The sequence below is a fragment of the Electrona antarctica genome, assembly GCF_951216825.1.
Source record: "Electrona antarctica genome assembly, chromosome: 14".
Taxonomy (NCBI): Eukaryota; Metazoa; Chordata; class Actinopteri; order Myctophiformes; family Myctophidae; genus Electrona; species Electrona antarctica.
The window spans coordinates 22,300,123-22,326,607 of NC_136795.1; positions in this window are offsets into that span (position 1 = coordinate 22,300,123).

The window sequence follows — 26,485 nt, forward strand, 5'->3', positions numbered from 1 at the left end:
CGCCTTTGTGCCACTCACTCGACGGAAACTATTCCCGTCTGCGACCGAGTGCTCAATGCAGCCGTCGTCTCACCTCTCTCTCTCTCCGTCTTAATTCGCCTTGATCTGTCGCCTACTTACGGATATACACATGCACTCTATGTGCACCTCCCTGTTCCTGAACTGCCAGTTCGTTGGCACATCAATTTTCCCCCCTCCACCCTGAGCTAAGCCTGAGACATCTCTCAGAAAAAAGCAACAACGCACAGTCAGCCGCTAACTAGGATCAGCCAAATCCACTGACAGTGTTCTGTATTCGCCACAACACCTACGTGCAGTCTCTACAGACAAGCTCAGGATAGCAATGGGACTATGAACAGACAGAGACGTGAGCTGCCTCCCAAAAAAAAACAAAAAAAAACAGAATGATGCAGTTAAAAAAATAAACTGCCTTTTATAGGCCTGAAGCAAATTGTTCACAAGTCACTCTCACTTTGTATAGGCCTGACCAGTCACAATAGGCTCTATGCACAGTGGCCATATTGGAAAGAAATTGGGCCTCTTCCTTTACTTCCATCATGGGTGTTACCAATGATTGTAATGAAGGCTGTGTTCCATTCTGGTTAAATATAATGTGCAGGTAGGCTCATTGGAAACACTCTGCTACACCAGTGGGTCATTGAGGGGTTTCCAAATGGCCCCTTACGGGTAGCCTATGTACCTCTGAGAGTGTACGTAGAAATGGAACCAAACGGACTGGCAAGGGGTCCATTTGTACACTCTCAGAATGATGGGGGCCAAACATTTGAGAAACAACTGTTACACTAAATGGAAAGTATAATGCACGCAAATATCAACTTCCTACCAAACTTGGTTTAGCATTATAATATTACAGCTTTGGTTCGTCCAATATGTCAAAAATGTATTATAACCACAAAATAGCATTAAAAATGATCAGTTTTGTACTGTGAAATGATGATCCAGGGAGCAGTTGGTGCAGCAGCTCACTGAGACAATCGATGAAAACACAAAGCAAACAATGCATTTAATGTCTCAGGAATGTGTAGCCTATAGCAGGCAGCATTCACACACAATGTCCTCTGGGATAGTTCAGGCCAGAGAATTAGAGCGGGTTGGGCGTGGTTATATATACCAACACGGTTGTGTAATGACCCGCCCCTGCCTGCCTGTGGGTGAGGACGCACAGTATGCTATGGTTAACTTGGTATACTATACTATAGGTAGGCTATGTAACGATTCAGTAACAAAGTCACGATAGGATTCAAATCACGATAATAGGTTCACGATATGATTTCACGATTTTTAAAAGACACATGTTTTTAGTTGTAAAAGATTTTTAGCTGACCTCATACTATAGAAGAAGGCTTATGCACCTGCTTTTTGTAATATTTCGTTTTACGTTGTTTTTCTTGTGTTTTTGTATTTTATCTTTGTGCACGTTGTTTTCTATGTTGTGTATGTAAAGACATCGTTGTCAATGTTGGGCCCTGGTAACTCATTCCCCAAATAGCGTTAAACCTTTAAACTATACCCGTTGTAGATGTGAAATGAATCAAGTTTGAGAAAACACACGGCCCATTTCTACTTAAAATGTTATCTGGATTTAAGGCCAGTACACCTTCAGATGTTGGAAAATCCGGTTCGGACAGGCTTTCCAAACTGTAGCCTATTTCGTCTGGAAATGGTACACGAGTTCCGAGAAAAGCTTCACCAGGCTATATTGGACCCACCTACTAGCTTTACACAGCTGTATGAGAGCACTTTGCTGCCCCTAGTGTGGATTCATCACATTGCAATGCTTTGTGAAGTTAATGGCAACATGACAGGGGGAAATATAATAATTTGAATTACTGCATAGTGTCTTTCTCAGGAATAATTACTATTTGCATTTTTTTCCCCCATCTGACAACCGTGTTCATCTTAATATATTTAATTTATTTCCCCCACTGGAGTTTCCCCATCATGTATAATGCATGTAAAACCAATCCGTAATTACTTTTGCATTATGTTGGCGGACGGTTTCTCTTTCTGCAACGCCTCTCTAATCGACCCATACAAATATTGTTAATAATTCACGGATCATTAATGCACTTAATCTACCTCATTCTCTAATCTCCCAAATAATGTGTTTGTTTAGTGATTAATTACGCCTATCCGAGTCACGGGTCGACAACATTTGTTTTCTAATCGTGCATATTGAAGGAAAGAAATCACCCAAAATATATATCACCCAGTCATCCCATTTAATCACTTTGGTCACAACCAGGTTCCTCATACAGGTATGTCTCTCTCCCTCTCCCTATCTCTCTCTCACACACTAAGGTCCGTGCAGGCTAGATCCACTATAGCGATCAATATCTCCCCACAACCTCGCCATATGTGGCATCACGGTTAATTTACTCAAGAGAAATATGGCGGAGGACGACGCGGCAGCCAACAGCAGGTGAGAATAGCTCCAGCCCAGCGCTAAACCAACACTAACTGGTCAGGCTCAGCTGCCCCACCCACCCCACCGCTGACTGTAGGCTACTCCGCTCATGGGGGGGGGGGGGGGGGGGGGGGTCATCATTCACGCTGTGTGGCCTTCATTACAGATCAGGGTAGGTACAATCAACCCCATCACCAGTTCATAATTACCATATACACCCACTAAAACGGAGAAGCTTATAAATCAGCTCCTGTTGCCTCAATCAGGCCGGCATGGGCACAAAACATTCTGCCAACAGATGCCAGCCGCAGCCAACAGACAGGGCCCTGGGTGGCAGTGACAACCAACCCGCCACGTCTAATGAATGAGAATGGCCTTTTTTATGTTGACTTTCTTTCGAGTTCATTTGGAAGTTCACAGCTATATTTCTTCTGAATTGAGAAGTAAAAAGGAGGACCCAGGAAGGGAGCGGGTGAAAAACAAAAGGCCAATTAAGAGTTGGAGGGAAAACACAGCAGATTACAGTTTGTTTGATGTTTTGTTTAGTATTGTTCCCCCCCCAATTTTGTGACATTTATACCGACTGGACTATAGTATCTCCAATTTACAAACACATGTTCCATTACCGTGTCTCCCCTCAGCGCTACAGTGCTCTTAAAGTCTGAGGTGCTTTTTAAGGGGCTTGTGTTGTGCATCTGCATAACATTTGCATGGTGAAGACGTGGAACAGCATCAAAGACATTACAATGTACAAGACAAAGGCATTCTTCACAGATGTCGGACACCCGCTGTTTGCTCCAGTATATAAAATAAACTGTGTTTTGGGCTTAGAGGGAGGGAAATATAATACAACAGCAAACAACCAAACCATACAGACCAAATCCTCCAGAAAATTCTCTCATAAACAAAGTGTCAATTTAGCATGCTTCTAAGGGCTATAGGGGGTCGCCTTTGTTTGACAAACAAAGTTCCAAATGAGCAAAGTGTCCTTTGAAACAGAAACGTTGGCCCAGGCCATCTTGTGTTTCTGTTTCTGTCCCAAATCCCTTTTTCTTTAAGGCACTTCTTCTTTGCTATTGTTCAAACTCAAAAGGTTTTGTGCCATGTCGAGTGCATGTTTGATACACACAAAAAAAAACAACACTACAATCAAACTTCCATTATGCTGCATTGTTTTCGTTAAATAAAGAAACACAAACACACACACACACACACACACACACACACACACACACACACACACACACACACACACACACACACACACACACAAACACACACACACACACACACGCCGTATGGCAAGGCATTCATTTGAAGGGAACACAAATAAAAAAGGTTCCAATATCAAAAGGTTGACCTTCAAAAACACCTGATGTTGTCGGGGAGCGAGAGAGAGAGAATGCGGTGGGGATATGTATGAATGCCAAATATTCCATTAAAGACAGCTGACAAAAGGAAACAGATGACATTCTCGTTCCTGGACCCACCGTTTTATTTCTATTCTTTTTTAAAGCATACTCCAATTGACAGTCCCCAGAGCTCTGCTCCCCTTCACTCTAAGAGGTTACAAATCATTAGCCGCATAGATAATATTGTCTAGTCATATTTTTAAGGTTTAAAAGACAACTCAAATGTATCTGCCTTTTATTTATTTCTGCCTAACTCTATGCTTCTAACACTGCTGATTCACCCTGCCTAATTGCCTCTATGTCCCTCAGAATGCTTGATTAAAAAAATAATAAAATAAAATATCTGCCCAAGTCAAAAGTTGACTTACACTTTGACTGCCACCAAAGACTCCAGTGCTAGTCCCTTTACTGCCACCCAGATGCACAGATCTTCAATTTTGAAAACCTTCACTTTCACTTTCCAAAAACAAGCAAAATGGCCTACAACTAATCTGTAACAAAACTTTAAAAGTCTTCAGAAGCGTTAATTGTAACCGCAAGATAGCCACGATTTAGTATTGAGCCCCTAACATCCGCGTTCTGTTCAATCACCTAGCTCTGCGCCTCAATTCCGAGATAAACACAGCGAAAGATTGCGGCAATTTCATCAGTCTATCTATGCAGTGGCCATCTTGGTCCAGGCAAATACACAGAGCCGAGCGTTGCCTAGTGACGGGGAACGCTGCTTTACGATAGATATTAGCGAGACCATTCTGAATCAATTAAAAAAAACATATCACGTCAATAACGTCAACGGCAGGAATCGACATTAGGATTGATCACGTGTATCACGTCAATGGCAGTGGGCTGAGGACATAGGCGATAAGGCAAGATGAAGCAGCAGTGTTAGGAGAGTAGTTAATTTGAGCAAAGAATTACTTAGGCAATAATGCTATATGAGGCTAACAAAATGCCACCAATTTAAACAAACCCTTCTGCAAGGGTCCACATTTGGTTACATGTGCACCCTCTGAGATGTACAGTACACTTGGATGAATGAGCATTGAGGATTCTTACTGTGTACAGTTGCCCACGGCCACAGAGTAAAAACAAGAGCGCAAAGCACTGTTTTTGATGTGAAATAACTCCAAGTGTGGAAGCGACCTCGATAAGTCTCACCCGATATCCATACGAGGTTTAATGAGGTCTATAGGCTGGATGTTCAGGGAATTAAGCCAACAAGAAAGATGAGTACCACAGACGAATAACAGTCTAAGTCCACACTATTGATCCAAAATATATAAATGATAGATAAGGGTTCAGGACAACGAGGCCTTTTCGTGGAGGGGTCAGTCTGAAATTTGGACTTAGACTGTTTTTCGTCTGTGGTACTTTGAACGATAATTATTATCGTTCAAGGTATTCTACCAATAAATATACATCATCCCAGACCGTTAAAGGCATTCATATATTAATATTATTTATAAAAAGAACGATAATGATAATAATAATTGATTGATTTGGGGCTGGATTTCCATGCGTTCCGTTTGTGGTTAGTCTTATAGAAGAGGTATTAAAACGTGATGGATTAACATGTCCATGGCCTGCTGAGTGGTATCTCATTCTTTTTGCTAGTTCAGGGCCCACTTAAACAATCTCAAAAGCTTCCACCCATCTGACCACAAAACACGGTTGGTCAGATGGGTGGACCGCGTAAAAAAAAAGAAAAGATTAATCAATCAATTTTGTTACGATTATTGATCGGTGTCACAATGAAAAGAACAAAATGTCATGACTTTTTTTTAGGGGGGTGCGTTTTGCTTTGGGGACCCACTTGCACTTATAATATCCTCACGGCCCACAGGTTGAGAACCACTGCTAAAGAGCATCAGTTCAGATGTATATCCTGATGGAGATTGAAGAAGAATGAAACGTTGACAACAAGCAGAGGAGGACCTTTTTCAGGATCACCAGTGTGCAGACTCAATTCTTCTTTCTTATATTTCTGTGTGCACTACCTTCATCGTGTTGTAGAATAGGCCTCAGGTCTTAATGGGTAAAATTAACGTTTGCGCAATGATGGGTTAGATCCGATTGCTCATAGGGTGTGTGACCCGTTGCGGTAAATGACCTCTCCATAGGCATTACTAAAGCTTGGTTGTTTTGCACCTGATCTGAAAGGTAATATTTTAATGCCGTTCGTCTTGCCCGGCGACTATGAAACGAGAGACGACTCCCAGAAGGAGTTAGACGGCGCTCCAGTCAAGCTTCACTTATGGACCATATCAAGATCATTTGTCATTTCTCTCTCTCTCTCTTTAATAACTCTGCTCGATATTAGCAAATTAAACGAGTTTATTTTTTCCGACTTCTCCACCAATGGCTCTGAAAACTTTTTTGTGAGAAATTACCTCGCTTCTTCGGTTGACGAGACAGAGCAGGAAAAATAAATCAATAGGAAGCAAATTAAAGCAAATTGAATATATTAACGCAATATTACTGGGAGAGAGAGATGAAGAATAAAAGGAATTAGCAAGTGCTTGCGTAGAGTTGTTGGAGGATGGCGGTACAGTAGGTTGAGGCTGTGGCGTTCTTTGCACGTAAACGGAAGCTCTGCAAAGGTCGTAAGATCAAAATGACGCAACTGCAAAGAAAAGGTGAACACACTCCTTCCCTCTGCAAAGTTCATCTGAACAATTCTTGCTCATCCACAAACCAGTCAGCTGATGAAACATTATTTTACCATTGCAAAGTAGCCTGCAGCACTGGTTTGCAGTGTTGCCAGTTCTGCTTCTTATAAGCGACCTTGGGCTAGTTTTCCTCTAAAATAGCTTAATATTCTTAGTTGCGCATTGCTTTAGTTTGGGCTTTATAGATAGATAGATAGATAGATAGATAGATAGATAGATAGATAGATAGATAGATAGATAGATAGATAGATAGATAGATAGATAGATAGATAGATAGATAGATAGATAGATAGATAGATAGATAGATATCAGTGCCCACTGATGAAGGCTGGATAGCCGAAACGTTTGTCCATTGTTTCAAATATGAAATAAACTATATGAACTACAGTCTTGGTGTGTGCGACCCTCTACCCTTGATTTTGATATGTAATGATTAGTCAACACTAGTTTTATTTCTTAAGTGAACTTACAGGATGTAGATATAGACATTTGTAGTATGAAACCATTTAGACACGATGCAATATCTTGTGAGCTTGTAGATTGGCCATTTGCTATATGAAAAAAGAAAAACCAAAATATGGACAACAGTTTTTGAAAGTGGATTTACTGCCCTAAACAAAGATTAAAGTACATAAACTTGGCTGGTGACAGAAATGTATAATTAGGCTCTAAACAAACATCAAAGGTCCATAGACTTGGCTGGCCTATGACGTAATTTAAAAAAGGACCAACAAATTCTAGGACAATCTGCCTAAATATACTTGGAAATGATTATACATGAAGTACTGTTACAAATGGTCGACACGATCTAAAAGGACTTGTTGCTTCATTAAGCCGATAGAGCCAGGTGTGTGCATGCTGACATGCAGGGCTGCAGTCACCGCACCACAGAGCAGAGGCAGCGGCCTGGAACCGTGCTGTTTCCACATGCACACTGTTGGAGCCTTTACACCCGAGAGGCCGCGCCACTTATCACCAGGGGATGTGTTCCGCTTACCAATAAATACATAAATAAATACGTCCATTTAAAAAAAAAAATGCATTAAAAAAGAGACAAGCCGCCGTAGCCTTCGTCCCTGTGTCTGCAACCCCCCACCCACCACCACTCCACATACACGCTCCCTAAGCACCGTCTCTCCCCTTTTTCACCTGAGGAATGCCAAACAGGCACCAGCACAGCGGTGGACTTTCAGATCAGCAACCAGCCCAGCGAAGAAGGGGGGGGTGGGGGGGGGTTGTGGGGGTCGACGAGGACTCTCCAGGGCAGCGATGAGTAATTAGCGCTAATTAGTGGCAGTGATTAAACCGCGCTGGGGAAGGTGGCGGAGGCCGGAAGGGAGCAGATTGATAGAGCTTCCCCCCCACCACCAACCCCGGGGAGTCCTCCGCTGCATCCTAAGCAGCCCGGGGGTGGCGGTATATAGGGGGGCCGGCCAGCCAGCCGCCGTGTAGCGGGTAAAGAAAAGGTGGAACGTGTGACGGGCATCCATAAAAACCCAATCAACAACAACAGCGGGGTGAGAGGCGCGCCGGTCTGTAGCGAGCCGAGTGGAAACGTCTGTCGACCGACCGCCGAATGCAAAGTAGAGTGTATGAGAGATAGAGCTGTGCCGTTCCCTTAACCTCCACTTCTTCACTTCACTTTTTCTTTGGGCATAGTGAGGCATAATGAGGCTTCCACCCGACAGAGATGTGGATTATGAGTGTTTAGTAATAATACCGGTAATCAAAATGTCTGCATGTAACTAACTACAAGTCGTTAAGTCAGTCTGTGGATTATATAAATATTTAACCAATTAAAAGTGTCACTGTTATCAAGAGCTCATGACTAAAAAATAATAATTGGATGCTTTAGAAAACAAGATATTATTGTTGTTATTATTATTATTATTATTATTATTATTATTATTATTATTATTGCGACAGTAGTTCGCAGATTACTGTGAAAACCTGCAAAACCTGTCAGACACGCTCCATATATGGCCGTCGGTCCGTCACAAGGCTCCATATATGAAGATCACGACAGTGACCTTATCAAACCCTGGATAGCCATACATGGAGAAGACTGGATCATCACCTAGATCTGCATACAGTATATGGAGCCGGCCAGCGACTCTACATCTGACCTCAAACCTCAAACCCATAGATCTCCATATATGGAGCTGACCTGTTGTGACATTCTATATGTTGATCCTTCCTCACCCATCCTTCCTCTTCGATGTCTCCCTTTTGACTGATACCTGTCCATTCAAACTCTAGACGGGCCCGCCCCAAAGTTATTAGTGCAGCCGTGCCCGGCAGCTGGCAAAAACTAGAGTTCTCAACAGGCCCGAGAATTAAGGCCTACCTGGGCCCTCATCAAACCCTGTACACTCAAGACACTGCCCCCGCTGCCTGAGATCTCCATATATGGAGCTGACCTGTTCTGACATTCCATATGTTGATCTGACCTCATCAAACCCTGTACAATCAAGACTGTCGCTCCATATATGGCCAGTACATAATTCATTCCATATGTTGATCTGACCCCCTATGTCAAAGCGCCAGCGCTCACCCAGCAGTCTGCTGTCACCCAGACGGATATGTTGATCTGACCTCATCAAACCCTTTACAATCAAGACTGTCGCTCCATATATGGCCAGTACATAATTCATTCCATATGTTGATCTGACCCCCTGTCACCCATGCAGATGCGTGCACGCGGGCAAGGTCGCTTCTCGCCCTCAGGCGTCTTACTGGTTATTATTATTATTATTATTATTATTATTATTATCCCTGAATAGTTTTGGACATACAAGGTTTCCACCAATGACAACGTGATACATTTTATGCACAATGGAGCCTGGAACCTAGCTTGTGTTCCCGCCTAAGCCATTTTGTGACGAAAACAAGCATGATTTTAAACATCAATGACTTTAATTAGTGTCATTCTTACCGTCGCTGCTAATAGGCCTTTAGGAAGGCTCCCGTGCCCGTCCTCTGACAGCGAAGCGAAGCAGGGAGCTCTTAACAAGATAAGCCCTGCAGATCAGTGCCTGAAGGAACATTACCTGAACAAGAGGAGCTGATGAAAATGACACAACGCGTGTTGTTCGCACAACTCCACGATCTACTCATGTACAATGTTGAGGTATTTTCTTTTTACTTTACTAGAGTATTTCCAATTGTCTGTACTTTTACTTCTACACAACTACGTATTGTACCTTTTTACTCCACTGCAAGTATTTTAAAACTGTACTTTGTAGATTACAACTATTTAACTACTATTACTACTATTACAACACATACAGTACAGTACCCACTTCAGCCGTATACATTTTGGCCATTTGAAAAGTAGCCAATCTGCTATTTTCAAAAGATTTTATGAATTTGAAATCTTGTAAAATGGGACATTATGCATAAAGTACTTTCTACTTTTGTTACTTTAAAGGAGCATTCAGTGATTTGGGTGATTTGGAAAACCACCCAGTCCGCCCCGGTAACAAAATGTGCACATGCACGCTCTACAGTGGGGGGAAGTGCAACAGGCCAACAGCATGTGCACCAAGGCCCGCCCCCACTCGATCATGATTGGAGGAAGGCCCCTCTCATCCTGATTGGATGAAGGTTTTGCCACCCTTCACCAAAACTGAAACTAGGGTTTTTTGACCCCAGGGGCTCACTGGGGACAGGGAGGATTTCCTTATATGGTCAGCACACTCTATAGTAGGGAGGATTATCCAGAAAAAAATAAAAAATAAGTGATATTTGAATTAAGTCAAATCACTGAATATACCTTTAAGTACATTTTGCTGCCAGTACTTTTGTACTTTCACTCAAGTACATTTCGAATTCCTGACAGTTATTTCTACATTGCAGTATTGATACTTTGACTTAAGTAAACCTGCAAGTATTTATTTTCCCACCACTACGGCAGCTGGCCAATTCCCCTATCACTCACAGGGCTGGGGAAACGAGCGATGATCCCTTTGTTGCCTAAACGATCCCTTTGTAATCTCCCTCAACATGTGAGTACAAGGAACGGGGCTAAAAAATAAGAGGCGTGACATTTAACGAGTGGATGGAGATTAAGGTGGTCTCTTAAATCCTGTGAGAACAGCAGAATCAGTTTTGTCTAGAAAGCTTTTCTCCCCCCCTCTGTTCAGTTCCTGGTGCTACTCAAGGGGCAGTGGTGGAAGAAGTACTCAGATTGTTTTACTTAAAGGAGCATTCAGTGATTTGGGTGATTTGGAAAAAAACCCGGTCCACCCGGTAACAAGATGTGCACATGCACACGCTCTACAGTGGGGGAAGTACAACAGACCAACAGCACGCGCACCAATGCCACACTCGATCATGATTGGAGGAAGGCACCTCTCATCCTGATTGGATGAAAGCTTTGCCACCCAAAGCCCAAACCGAAACTATGTTTTTTTTTACCCCAGGGGCTCACTGGGGACAGGGAGGAACTCCTTATATGGTCAGCACACTTTATAGTAGGGAGGATTATCCAAAAAATAAGAAAAAATAAGTGATAGTTGAATTAAGTGAAATCACTGAATGTACCTTTAAAGGATATTCAGCCATTCTCAACCTATCTTCATAGTGACATTCTAAATTCTACTTGTGCTAATAACCACACCCCATTTCTGTGGCCAACGCGGAATTCCCTCTTGCCTACAACAACTGCAGACTTCTGGGCTGATAAAGTATAGTCTGAATTCCCTCTTGCCTACAACAACTGCAGACTTCTGGGCTGATAAAGTATAGTCTGAATTCCCTCTTGCCTACAACAACTGCAGACTTCTGGGCTGATAAAGTATAGTCTGAATTCCCTCTTGCCTACAACAACTGCAGACTTCTGGGCTGATAAAGTATAGTCTGCGATGGAGGCGGTCGCAACAATCGGAACGGCAACTCACTCGCTTTAGCTCACGTGGCTCAAGTTGCGACCCAATAGGCACAGAATAGTAAATCATGTTCTGGCGAGAGCATTTGCCCTGACTACCACTCAAAGTGGCTACTGGTCAATCACAGCCAATACTTTCACATGTACACTGGCCAATCACAGCGTGTCCTTGCACAAGCCGTGTAGGAGTTGGGATGACACATCTTTATAATACAGTAACTGGTCCTCACTAATGCTCATTATAATATGGTACCATTTTTGTCGACTCAGAGGAGGACTGTCCAGTGTGGACAGTTTAGAATCCTGCGTACCAGTGACATTATCAATGGGGAATCCAAGCTAATAGAAATGGCAGGTTTTATATTCCTGGGAAGTTAGCATGCTATAATGGAAGCCATTGTTGGAATGGAACAATAACCAATGGAAGCCATTGGTTATTATAATCTATCTATTATTGCGACTGTAGGTCGCAGATTACTATGAAAACCTGCAAAACCTGTCAAGTCAGTCCATCATGCCTCGTGACACGCTCCATATAATGGCCAATACAGAATTAATTCCATATGTTGATCTGACCTCATCTGACCATCATATATGGAGCTGACCTGTTCTGACATTCCATATGTTGATCTGACCTCATCAAACCCTGTACACTCAAGACACGCTCCATATATGGCCAGTATATAATTCATTCCATATGTTTATCTGACCCCCCTATGCTAAAGCGCCAGCGCTCGCCCAGCAGTCTGCCGTCACCCAGGCGGATGCGTGCACGCCCTTATGTCACTGCAGGTTTCTGAATGGTCTTCAGGACTCCTATGCAACAGTCAGAGTAGAAAACAATTAGTGGGGACCATTTACATGAAGATAGGTTGAAAATTGGTGAAGTGGTCAAAATATATAAAACATACTCATACAATTGAAAGGCCTGTACGCAACATGCATTGAAAGAACCAAAGGATTTGGCATTGAAATATAGTTACAGTACAAAAGTAAAAGTACACAGACTTTCCCCAGAATAGCCTAAATATAAAATAGGGCGGTTAATGTGTGCATTCATTGTGATAATAAAGCTGCCAAAAATAAACGGTCTGCAATATTGTCGGGGAGTTGTCTCTGTATCGTTTACAATAGTCAGTCAGTCATATTTGATACGGTCTGTTTCTAGCGAAAATGTAATGATACGTAGCTTGCGAAGTTAGTTCAGTCAGATATACTCGAGGGGTTAATATGCAGCATTACTTTATGGGTGTATACATATGCATGTCATACGCTGATGTGGCAGCTGACCAATTGGGCGGGGTATTTAAGGTCACCTAGACTAGCCTGGCTAATAAGCCAGACCGAATCAGCCGTTGGCAAAAAAAGAATTGCCTGCCGGTGGATTACGGTCTGGAGAGGCTCAATTGTACGCCCATTTTCTACACCAGAGAACTGGTGTGGCCAATCGGGACACGGTATGCAATATGGGCGGGCTTTGGTACAGTGACGTTCAATGCTTGAGACCTTTGACTGACAGTAGCTCTGACCAATTGCGTCAAAGAGAAAATGTTTGAACCCGCCCCCCCGGGAAACAAGATCCATACACAGCATCTCCAGACTCAAATACCACACGACAGTGTGATTTGAGTCTGGCTTATTAGCCAGGCTACACCTAGACTGCATGCTTACTTCCTGCCTTCTGCATATTGTTCCTGGTTGTTATGTGATGTTTGCTCCCACCGCCACCCCAGCACCACCAGTGGGCTCTGCTATTTATTTTCCCCATGGGGGGTTGTTATTGCATTGTATCTATCTCCCTGCTCTTAATGTTTAATGATGGTGTTTATTGTGCCGAGCAGGGAGAAAAATGTAGCATAGCCGAACACCAAGATAAAATATCATATGCACTCTTATATTCTCATTCTATAATAAATATTGGTTACATCTATTCGTGAATTATCTGACTGAAACTAACTTGGTGACTTGTCATCATATCCATACGAGTAAAACCGCCGGGATCATTTGTTTATTTTTGGAACACAGTTCGTATTTGATGTGATAAAAGAAAAGTCTATGGGAACTCAGAATAGGGAAACAAACACGACCAATGGCAATGTAGGATGTGTAAATTACAGGCCAGTCGAGTGCAATAAACCAAACGATGTGTGCACCTGGATGCTGGTTGGTGCAGGGGCAGGCGGCAGATGACTGTCAAAGGGCTGTTGTTTTCCTTTGAACCATATATCGGAATGACCTTGACCCTTGAACACGCTCCACTGTCTACTCTCTGTGGAGCTTACTGTAGTGTTCTGCGTGATGCACCAGGTCAGTGGAGTGTGTGTGTGTGTGTGTATGTGTGTGTGTGTGTGTGTGTGTGTGTGTGTGTGTGTGTGTGTGTGTGCTCTGACTGCACACTCCCACAATGCATGCCTCGGCAGCCTAAGATGCACAATATTGACCGTTTTTCAATTTCCTCCAATTTGACAGGCCATCCCGCCCATAACGCCATAATAATAACACATTTGTACCAGAATACCGAACACATCACACACCTCAAAACACTCTAGCGCTGTGGTGCATAAAATATCCAAATATTAGGGTGGACAATCACTTAGAACTATAGTCACTATACCAAAGGAACCATTGAATCTCACATTTTGAGCTTGAGTCGGGCCAAATTGGCACGCACCATTACATGTTAGGCGTGTGGAAAGGCGCTCGTATCTGAGAGACCTACACAGTGTAAGATCAGAACAAGCAGTGTGCATGGACCCCAGTCAACCAACAACACATACAATAGCTGATATACAAACAAGACAGCTTTGAGAACCGAGACTGCTACTTTTTTGGCAAGCAACACCACCATCGTATGCCAAAGTATAAATCAGGCTTAAGTTCTTATTTATTGTGTCACACAGAAAACTCACTTATTAAGGCATTAAAGAAAACCAATTATTTGGGGGCCCACTTGCAGTATCCTCACGGCTCGCCAGCGGGCACCAGTCCACAGGTTGAGAATTCCTGGTGCGAAAATTAGCATCTGTCAACAAGTAAACAACATGCCTCGCAGGGCCATCTAAATAACGCGTCCAGCTGAGGCGACAAAACAGGAAGTGCAGATGCAAAAAAAAAAAGATAACGAGTATATTCGCCGCTGGGGAGAGACGAGCGAGGCGGAGTATGAAGAGGTGAAATCAGCGGGGCTAACTTCTTGAAGTGAAGCTTATTGAATTACATGTTTAGCCTGACAGCTCTGTGTGTTTGGAGAAGAGAAGGAAAAGGGAAATGAGATTTTTGAAAAATGAAAACGGGGGAATTACAGTATTGCTTTTTTTTCCCTCACCCTCGACATTGTCAAACTTGACAGCGCTATTACTGTCACCGCGAGGCGAGGCGGGCGGGCGGTGGGCGTGTGGTATTAAAGTTATAGTGAGAATTTGGCTTGCGTTTCTCAGCCAACCCCAGGTCCAACAGACTTTGATTGAGTTAAATGTAAAAATGAGGGGAGCTCCCCTCCCATCAATTCTAAGTTACAGCTTTCTTTCTTTTTTAATTCTGGTCTTTATCCATCTGCCAAGAGCTTTTAGCAGATACGGATATATCTCTGTATAGCGCTTATTAGAGGGAGCCAGAGGCGGATAAGGGCCTCTCCACTTCACAACATGTACTGACCACAACAGATTGCCTTTGGCAAGAAGGAGCAGAGCCAATTTTCTGATAATGTTACAGTAGACATTCTGAAGTCTGTCCAGTCGACAGAGAGAGAGCACGAGTACGTGGGGGCAAAAGAGAGAGAGAGAGAGAATGCATTCTCGCCGGAAATAGACAACTGCGCTGATAGCTCGCGGATCAGCTGCACCGCAACGTCAATCTTTTTGGGTCTTCCCAACCCCCCCCCCCCCCCCCCGTCAGTACGGATGGACTTCACGCCGAGCAGGCCAGCTTTCATCTCCTCTCTGCCTTGGGTTCTACCGAGGACTTCATGAATGGGGGCCTTAATGTGCAGAGAGAGAGAGAGAGAGAGAGAGAGAGAGAGAGAAAGAGGGAAAGAAAACTGGGGATCACTTTCCCTGTCGGGGGCTCTGCCAACAGTCTGATGATATCGACGGGGCGAGATGGGGCGAGAGGCAGTGGGGACACTCCAAAGAGAGGATTAGAGAGAGGAGAGAGATAAGACTAGCCGCTGTAATTAAGCCCACACCACCACCACCCCCCACCCCATTCTCTGGACAAGCCACGGAAAGGGGAAATAAATCATCCTTCAGAAGCCTGCCAGTGTGTTGAAAATGCGCGAAACAATTACTCAATAATTAATCCTTATGTGTGCTAACGCGCCAAACACTAATAGGACATATTTTAACCGCACGGCCATTATAGGCGCTGTTAAATTAAATTACTTCTGAATGCATTTATGATCAGTGTAATAGATCACCTTTTTAACCTTTTTTTTTCTTCTTCTTTTTAATCACTTGCAATGTAATTGTATTAGCTGCGTTATCAGGGCCTTTTAATGACATACTCCCGTGTTAATTTCCCATTTGAGTCGTGTATAATTGAGGATAGAGATATATAGGGTTGGGGGAGAGACACCATAGCTCGAGGCCCCAGAGGCAAGGAGCCACATACACACCTGCACTGATAACAGCTTGTTAATAATGTGAAGGTGAGCTGCGATATCGAGTCATCTTACTCACTGCAGGCTGTTCAAGACCAAAAAAAATCACACATGGGTGAAGTGAGTGGCACCCACTATATTATCAGAGTTTATTTTTCGGCCACTGCACCACTGTTCCAGCAACAGCATCACATTTTAGATGTCAGATGGTTCCGTATACAGATGTGCCATTACAACTCTTTACGCTTTCCTGATCTTTTCCTGTGGTTTTCTGAAAATGCATGTTTTCCTGGAGGTTGTATTCACTGATTAGCCTTGCTAATTCTATTGCTTTGCTACTGAAAAGAAGTGTCCAGCAGAGGAACTATCTATTGAGGTAATCTCCATAGAATGAACTTAACACCTTGGCAAATGCTCCCTTTTTCACTGATGATGTCTGTTTCTGACAATGCACTATTGAATTGCCCTTCAACAGCACATCTGTAGACCATGATCTCTGATCAACGGCAGCACAACACTACATGATTGTGTCGACATGTTGAACAGGAGTCATATGTTCTGTTAAAGGCGAGGCGAGGCCCATGTTACTTTCCACCACTGGGTATGGCACGACTTAAGCTAAACCAAATGACACATTAGAAAGCACACAGACACGCTGTGTGCTGTACCCAGCTTGTGCAGTAAAACAGCACCTTTAATTCCTGCCATATTATACAGAAACAGTCGCCCACTTAATCATCCGACCTTTACTCTATACCTTCTTGAAGTTTGGCAGTCAGGGGCAATGAGAGACCCGCTGTCCTTCCTGCGCTGAAAGCCTCTCAATAGATTTAGTCCTCATGCACAGGGAGTCATAAAGCCCAAACTATTATCGCCATCCATTAACGGCCTTGACTTCATTCAGCAACCAATTAAGCCGTTTTTTTCCCCCACCCACCTTCCTTCCACCTTACCCCGGGGCAATCACAAAGATTTGGAGAAAGGGCACATAGGGGCGTGCGCTCTTTTTTGTGAGGTGCTCTGAATAACAGAGTTTAAAGGAACATTTTGCCCTTTTTTCCCAACATTATTCAACCTCTATATCTGGGCCCTCACTAAGGAGCTGTGTCCAACAAGGCATTGTCTCTGGTCACCGGAAGTAGAAACATTTTTTCTTCTGTTCTTGCTTTTTTTTTAATGCAAGAACATTGGCTTTTATTTCGGCATGCTAACTTTCCAGGGAATGAAAGACAAAGGCTGTAGTTTATTTTGGAGCGAGCAGACAGAAATGGCAACATCTTATAATGAGCACAAGTAAGGATCAATTATACGAAGATGAGGTTGCAAATGGGCGAAAAATAGCTCCTTTTAGTCTGGCTGCAGATATATAACGAGTGCAAGGCAACAAAGGCAGCATAATGAGTTTGACAGATTTTTCTCGTGTCTGACCTCCACAAGGTCAGATGTATCCCATTGGAAATGGACGGCGAGTGATCCGGGAAGTTTTTATGAAGCAGGATTCAAAATGTTTTGGTGTTTTTTTAGACCACTGTTTCTGCGGAAAAAACGCAGCATGTTGGGAGCTTGTAGATCTGCTATTTTCACGAGTTTGGTCCGGGGCAAACTTGAGCTAAAAAGTTTGGGCTTTGCCCACACGTACATGGTTATTTCTGTAAACAGAGCTTTTTTTGTTTTCGTTTTTTTTTTTAAATCTCCCTGTCTACATGGCTCCGTTTACATAAATATATCCGTCCACACGACAGCACAGCTAAATTGACTTTGGCAGCCCAAAACTCTATTTGTCTTGTCCACAGGGGGCCTCATAAACAGAGTTTATACTGTGGATGGAGTTTTAAAAAAAGGATTTGTTTTCATGGGCCAAAAACGCAATTGCGTGTTGACGACACCAAAAACGCATATAAAAAAATCAGTTTAAAAAAAAAAAACTGGTGTGTGGACAGGGCCATAATGTTGCTTTCACACAGGCAGATGCAAAGATACAGTCTACCATTCATTTTCAGTGGAAGCCAGCTACATGAAGATACAAAGATACAGCCTACCATTAATTTTCAGTGGAAGCCAGCTACATGAAGATACAAAGATACATCAGACATTTGCAGCTGCTGCAAAAGCAGCAGCTACAAAGCTACACTGGTTTCAACTTCAGCTACAAAGATACAAAGCTACAAATATGCTGAGCAGCTATAGCTTTGTATCTTTCGCATCTGCCAGTGTGAACGCGCAGCATTAGACGATGAAAACACGCGGCAGTTGAAAAGGGGCAACACTCAACAGCATCGTACAGTTCGTCCCAGATTAAACCCAGGTTAGATGGTACAGTATGCGTATTCTATTGTATGCTCTCATGGTGTTTATCTATTGTGTATTGTATTATTGTTTGTATTGTGTTTGACAATGTGATTCAGATACTGTACATTCATTGTTGCCTACTCTGACTGAAATTATTGTTTTTGTCAAGGATTACATAAGAGCAATACATCTGGCCATCTTTCCGTGCACGCCGTCCTTCATAAACCAAACGACAAATAAACAAACAAGAAAGCAAACACACACCCGAGTATAAAAGAGGACATAAGTAGCAAGAATGTTGACTTCAACACTGTCTGTGCCTTAAGGAAGAGATATTCTCTCCGAGGTTACATTTTCGACTACCATCCAAAGAGAATTAGGGCTAATTACCAACAAGTGACATATAAAAAGGGCTATTCAGAACCAATTGCGGGGATAACTGACCGTGTGATGTCCTCCCAGCGGGCGGGCTATTCACAATAGAAGCGGGCGACTTTGAATGAATTATTTCTTACCCGTCATTCACTTTGTCTCCGCCGTCTCACACTGTCAAAGTAATTGTAGTCCTGTAGATTTCTCTTTGGCTCCCGCGGTGCAGCTTCTTGGCCGACCTTCCAACGCGCTCTCCCTTCAGGCAATTAGCTCGCAGACCTTTCAAGAGACAAGAAGACAAAAGCATAATAAATATTCTGAGGGGACATCCCGGGCCGTCGTCGACAGCATCGATCCGGATCAGATCTGAAAACGGATAACGGGTCAATACTAGAGTAAAGCTGCAACTAGCCAACTACTGTATATGCAAGCCAGGACAACACCGTAGGAATTATGAAAACAGTGCATGTAGTGTAACAAATACCATGCTGGGAGGAAGAAGCTGTATTACCGTATTATTATTATTATTATTATTATTAGGGATGCGCGATTAATCGGTAGCATAATCGGAATCGGCCATATCGGCAATACAAATGCCATATCGGTATCGAAACGGTCTCAAAATAATTTGTTTTTTAAATGAAAAATGTAAAAAATCATCAATGAGTTCAATATAAATCAAAAGTGTCTAGTAGGCCTAGGCCTACCTCTAACAGAAGCCAAATCAAATATGATGTAAAATAAACTTTACTGTAAAAATAAACTTTACATTTTTCTACATTTAATTTGTGTACTCGTTTCATTCAGTAGTCATTCAGTTGTGAAAACAGACACTTGGAAAAGAGTATAGGCTATTTATTGATTGATTGAATACTTAATTAACACAATCAGTGCCGGAAGTCCTTCAAAATAGGAGCTCTGGGGTGCCGGAAAGACATGGCCGCTTTTACTCGGAAACCCACGACCCGGAAACAATCCGCTCAAAAAAGTTCTCTTTACATTGCTAGCTTATATTGCCATCGTATTAAATTATACGATATATGATCCAAAAAGCGTTTGGTAGAGACGGATGAGGAGCAGAAATGAAGCGCTAGTATATCGATCCGTTCAAAACCGAGCACCCTGGAACAGCTAAGTCAACGGTAAGCTAACAAGAGTCTAGAGTGTAGCATACGGTAGCCGAAAGGCGAACTCTCTCGCCCCGTATCATTGAGGATGCGCTAGGACGTCTGAGGAGGTCGTATGTACGTGTCGATTGGGACCCCTAGGACGTGTGGTGACGTCCTACGGACGGAAACGGTTAACAGGCTTTGGGCCAAGCCCCTACGGCTTAGGATTATTTCCATTGTGGTCCTCTGTATAATATTGGAATCGGAGATCGGATATCGGTCATAATTTCATAAGCGTGCACCCCTAATTATTATTATTACAATTATTATTATTTATTGATTTTGTACAGTGGGGCTCCTCAGAGGTGAGCCGTCTACAGTGTTTCCCAAACAGTGGGTCGGGACTCGTTTGTGGGTCACAGATTATTATTATTTCTTTTTGTATCACTTTATTGTACATTTCCTAAATTTAGTTTTTAATTTATGTCAAAAGATTTTTCAGAATTTACCCTCAAGAATTTTATCAAAATTATTTAATAAATAAAAAATAAAACAATGTGAAAACAGTACATGTGGTGAGCTTATAGATTGGCCAATTTCTCTAGTTTGGGTCCCGGTGGAAGGTTTGGGAACCATTTGTCTAGAAGAAGGTCTGTGTGTACGTGCGAACGTCTTGTCTGTCTGTCTGTCTGTCTGTCTGTCTGTCCATATCACAATCCGCTGGACTGATCCGTGCCAGATCCCCTTGTGCATACTGTACCACCAGAGGCCACAGCAACACCTCCACTATTAACACACATATTTTATACTTGAAATATTTAACTTTTATTTCATGACGGAAGTCAAACCCAAAGCCAGACAAAGTAGACACATACATAATTAATCTATTCAGTCAAACAGCTTGTTGTTGTGATTGTTTTGCTCACTGGCATAGCCAACATTGTGAACAGCATTTGGGGATTTTCATCACATTGATCGCAAATTCATTCCATTATGTTCTTTTTCACCTGAAAAAAACCTGACAAATCTCTGGCTTTTATTTTTTGTCGAGTGGACATTTTTTGCATGCCGAAGCAGATGACGATTATATCCAAATGTAGTTTCATCTTCTGATTCGACACCCTTCTGCCATTTGTGTGATTTGTGTGCTTATCCATTAGTATACCCCCCTCCGGCGGCAAACTGAAGTCAGCAAGCCCTCCATTGGCCTCCGCTTGTTTAATCTCTCCGAGAAGCAGGATCCCCCTCCCCTTCGCACAAAGTGAGAGTGAGTGTGGGGGTCATCGTCGAAAAATGAGTTTCCATGGAGACTAAATCATGCTCGTGAACCAAAGATGCACAGTAGTATCGGCATTTCGGGAATGAATGGACAACAAGGGGAAACAGCGTGCCGGCGCACATAACCGGCTTAAACAAAGAGACACATGTCCAACACGCCTGCAACGGCTAAAATCCCCAGCGTCAATTCAACTCTGAGAGTGTACAAATGTAACCAAATGGAGCTGTACAGATCCATTTGGTTACTCTAGTAGAGTTAGATGGATAATTGAACATATCACTGTTAATTCTACTGAGGCATATTGATACAGAGAGAGAGAGAGAGAGAGAGAGAGAGAGAGAGAGAGAGAGAGAGAGAGAGAGAGAGAGAGAGAGAGAGGGAGGGAGGGAGAGAGAGACATTATGCCTGGAGAGCGAGCGTGCCTTAGAACCCAAATTGAATCTCCTCGGCGGCATCCTGTTATTGCTCATCTCCGGCACTGATGTGTGAGAAATGGCGCCTTGTGCATAAAGTCTCCGCTCCTTTCTAAGCACTCGTCTCTGCAGTCTGCAATAAGTGGAGAGTCTGTATGGAAAGAGTGCTCACGCAACGTGTGCTCATCAGAGCCACCTGAGCAGCCGTCAGCTGGATGGAGCTCTCGAAGCAAATTCCCCTCAACACAAGGTTGCCAGTTTGAAGTGGATCTGAAGAAAGACAATTCTCCCCCAATTTATATTCTGAAAGCAATGCAGACACACTTACTCCACATCGGGACGTTTTCTATACATCTCCGGGACACCGGGACTCTTGTCACCGCTCTGTCAGACCTGCTCCACTTGAAACTGGTACATAATCATCCCAAATACAGCGCTGCTGGCGTACGTAATCTACTTTAGGGGGTGGTGGGTGGACACGGGGTGATTCAGATCGGACTAATGTACGGTGCAGAATCTGCACAGTCGTCTATAAAACAGATACGCCATAAAGCGTCGCTCCAAAAGGTGACCTTTCCCAGAGAGCCATTGCGCCGGCCCGCACGCTGTGAATTAACCAGGCATCCATATTAGCGCCTCAAATTTATGCGTTTGCATGTCTTGACCTCCAAGTCAAACAGTACACAGTAAAAAAAAAAGAAGAAAAAAATCCTCAGTGGTTAATTCATCCGTGTGCAACTCTGGGAGTGTGCAGGTGGGAACCAAATGGACCCATAAGGGTCCATTTGGTTCCCATCTGTACACTCACCAGAGTTAGATTAAACACAAAGGACTTTTACTATGTATGTAGGAGTCCATTGTCAGGCAAACTGACAATGCACACACAGCAATAAACGTGTGACAATGCTGGGACAGTGTGAGACAGTAGGCAACCTTCGATCTTCTTATCTGTGCGAAGCACCGCGGCCCCAAAGTCACCAGTTGCAAGGTCAGCCACCTGTTTCGTAACTGAGAAACGTATCGATGCGATCGAGTTGGGATCTTTTTTTTTGCTTATCACACCAATATCAGTCACCTTGTTCTTTTTTTCCCTCTCCCCCCTTAATCAAAAGTCAACAGCCGCTATCTAACCCTGATACGGAGCCAATTAAATCCTTGTCTCTCCAGTCTATGGCGCTGTGAAGTGCATCCTAATTTTTTTGTTGTCAATTCAATATTAAGTACTGTGTCTCTTTGGAGAGAGGAGTGTGCTTATGTACAGTTTAGCGTGCATGCGAGGTCAGTATTAGGTTCCCCATGATTGGATGGATGTCTTTAGGCTATGTTCGGACTGCAGGGCAGGCACATCCGATCTTTAGGGACTGAGTGTCCACATATTTATTTTCAAAGTGATCAGGTTGTGTGTGTGTGTGTGTGTGTGTGTGTGTGTGTGTGTGTGTGTGTGTGTGTGTGTGTGTGTGTGTGTGTTCGAGGCCATCATTAATCCATCTGCTATTCTATAGGGCACATGTCCTCCACTAAAAGACCTTCTTGGTTGACTGATAGTCATAGGAATTTGTGGGCCGATCAATTATTAATTAAACCTCTAGCGAGATGGACCTGGAAACAACCACCCCCAAGCAGAACACTTCTCCACTCGTGGAATAAATATGCAGTTTATTAGGGTATAAGTGATAGGAGAGAATGCCCATTTATCAGCTTAATTATTTTTTTATTTTTTTATTTGTATCCCACGATTTTGTAACCCATTTTTTACCCCTGTGTCAATTATCTAATGTGGTCCTAGGCTCTACACACCCTCCGCCAACCTGGGGAGAGCAACGGACTTGAACTCATGCTTCCTTCATGAATGAGTGTCCAAGTCGCTCCTTTACACCTGACAGGGGGGAGTTTCCCGTGGAAGGAACACGTTATTCCAACCAGTTCCTTTCCCCTCTATCAGGCGCCCCGGCTGGCCAGGGGGAGGCAGTTTAGAGACCAGGATTACTGCATGTTTTTTGTGAGGGTACCTACCCTAGGGGACATCAGCTTAAATTTGATATTGTTCCAGTTCCAATTGTGTCTGCTCGTTTAGGCTATTCGTGCCATCAGTTCCAAGTTCACTTGTTCATCCTGTATCCTGAATGAGTTATCTCTCCTGATTGGATAAAATTGGTATCCCAACCTGAAAATGCACTTTCTGTGTAGTAAAGATATGATACAGATGATATAGTACGTATAAGAGCTGGAGAGAGAGAGACATCATCAGTTATTTAACACTTATTTTAACAAAGGAATATCAATTGCCATACCTTTGACTGAAAGTATCAATACTGGTCACAATTCAAACAAATAATACGTTAAGTGAAAGATCGGAATTCAAAATGTAACAAATTATAATTTTAAAATGATTGGCATCAAAATGTACTTAAAAGCACAAAAAGTAAACATGCTCATATACAAAATATACTACACAACTTTCCAAATATTTTGAAAATAGCTGCAGTACCTAGTGTACATTATTTGAGTACTTTCCACCATGCACAGCACTTCTCTGTGTGCCAGGGCGGGCGGAGGAGGACACAAACAGATCTGGGGGAGGTGGTGTTTGCTTTATGACAAACAATAACTTTTGTGTAACCCATGGGAAATCAACGTGCTCACGTGTTGGTGTTGGCCAGATATGGTCCTTTTCACCACTCGAGGGAGTTCAACTCTGTTGACTGTCATAGGCACTAGGAAGAGTTACTAAAGACAGAAATCAACAGACTGCAAACTACCACCCAGACAGACGCTGATGTACATATACGCATACCAAACATTCTATACATTTTATTCTAAATGTACCCCTCAATCAGTGTGTGTCTTGTTGACCTTATTTTAACCAAACTATATTTCGTGTTCTTTTCTTATTTCCATTAAAATTCACGACTCAGTATTTGGCAAATCGATAAATCGAGGCCGAAATTCGACGTGTTTCAGTTTTTTCTTTTTGTTGCTTTAAACTTGGAGAGTGCATCATTACTTTACCTGTGTAAACTGGGTTACATCTTTTTATAGTTGTGCTTGAATGTTGACATGAAAAAATAATCCTGTTTAGTGTTTCATAATACAGTTTAGCAACGCTGAACGCACGCTAAGAGGCTAGCATAAAGATACCATGGATTCAACAGTGATGTCACTTTTATGCAACACTGAAGGAGCAACGCTATGCTATGCTATGAGCTATGCCCCAACTGCAGCCTGCAGTATTGGCCATCTATTTTCTGCAGTATGTCTCTCTGGCATTGCTTGTGTCTGTAGGATGGCATACTTCACAGCATCTGCTTTCAAAATAGTGAGCGGTATTGTCACCTACTGTAGGACTCTGTTGTCAACCTGTGCATGCGCCAACTTTTCCCTATTTGGGAACAGAAAGATGTGTCCTGTAATTAACTGATACGGGACGCACATTGTTCCGTATTTTAAGGCCGGGAATAAATATGAATGATGGCACAATTTATTTGACAACTCTGTCGTCGTCGTCCTCCTCCCAACAAGAGAGCGGAGCTGTGCCTGTGCAGTGTGGGTAAGTTTACTGCCTGTGTGAGCTGTGAACCTGGTGTCTGGAGAAGCACTCACCTGCAGCCCATTGGCTCATGACACGAGCACATGAGCAATGGGACAGCACATTCAGTGTTGCTAAGATACCAGCCTCCACACCACAGACCACACCCTGATGGGATCTATTCTCAAACCTTAACAAGGCTGAACAAGCACATGACAATATGAGTCACATGCCGTTAGCACTATAGCAGTAGCAGCACAGGGATGGTTACAGACACACATACATATACAGTTAGTTACCTGATCATTTGACGATTTTGAACAAGCCATTACAAAAAATATATATATACAAATAAATTTAAAAAATAAATTTAAAAATAATTTTTTTGAGTCGTGATGAGCATGAGTCGATTTGTTGCGTAAACACACCACACCAACATTTCACTGCTTGCGTCTGAGTGAGTGACAACTAAACCCTCTTGATTTGTCCCTCTTCCTACAGTGGTTGGTTTAATCAACCAGTATGTAATGGCTGGTTATATTAACCCTGCCTTTTCAGGTAGGGGAGGTTTACAACTGAACATTGTAGTGTTGGTTTTACAATGGCTACTGGCTGTTGCAAGTTATAGACTGTCACAATTAAAGTGTAAGTTATATGACGAGGAGCAAACCAACTTAATATTTCACTAAACAATAGTTGACAGCCATGCATACTATGCTAATGACATGTGCGCACTGTGCGTACTGGAGTGTTTTAACCTAAACAGCCAGTAAGACTAGAGAGCTTTCATGCCGTATAGCAATATCTAGTCTTGGTGCAGAACGCCAGACAACATCAGTAATGGAAGTTCCATGCTGCATTATAGTATGTCGTAAACTGTCATACTGGACAGCTTGAGGTCTGATTTGAGCAGCCAGACTGAGCAATCTCAAGAAATCTGGTTTTCATGGCATTTCAAACCACATTTGAATGCTGTTTAAACCCAATTTGCAAAAAAAACAAAACAAGAGAAAATAAATTTGTCTTTCTTGCAGTCCAGACTCGAGAAAAGCAATCAGATTGTATATGCCACAAATTAGATTTGTGCCGCCAGTCTGAACACAAGCGTTTTGGACAACAATATACCTTTAAGAAGGACATTCTGAGCAGCCGAGAACGCTTTACATTAGCATTATATCTTACAATATGCCTACATATCATATTGCCAACATGTTATGAAGCAAACCAATGCTAAATCAAATACAAAAATATACGCTATCCTATATTAAAATTGGCTAATGGGAGGGCCGGCGTAGCCTGGCTAATAAGCCAGACTCAAATCACACTGTCGTGTGGTATTTGAGTCTGGAGATGCTGTGTATGGATCTTGTTTCCCGGGGGGCGGGTTCAAACATTTTCTCTTTGACGCAATTGGTCAGAGCTACTGTCAGTCAAAGGTCTCAAGCATTGAACATCACTGTACCAAAGCCCGCCCATATTGCATACCGTGTTCCGATTGGCCAC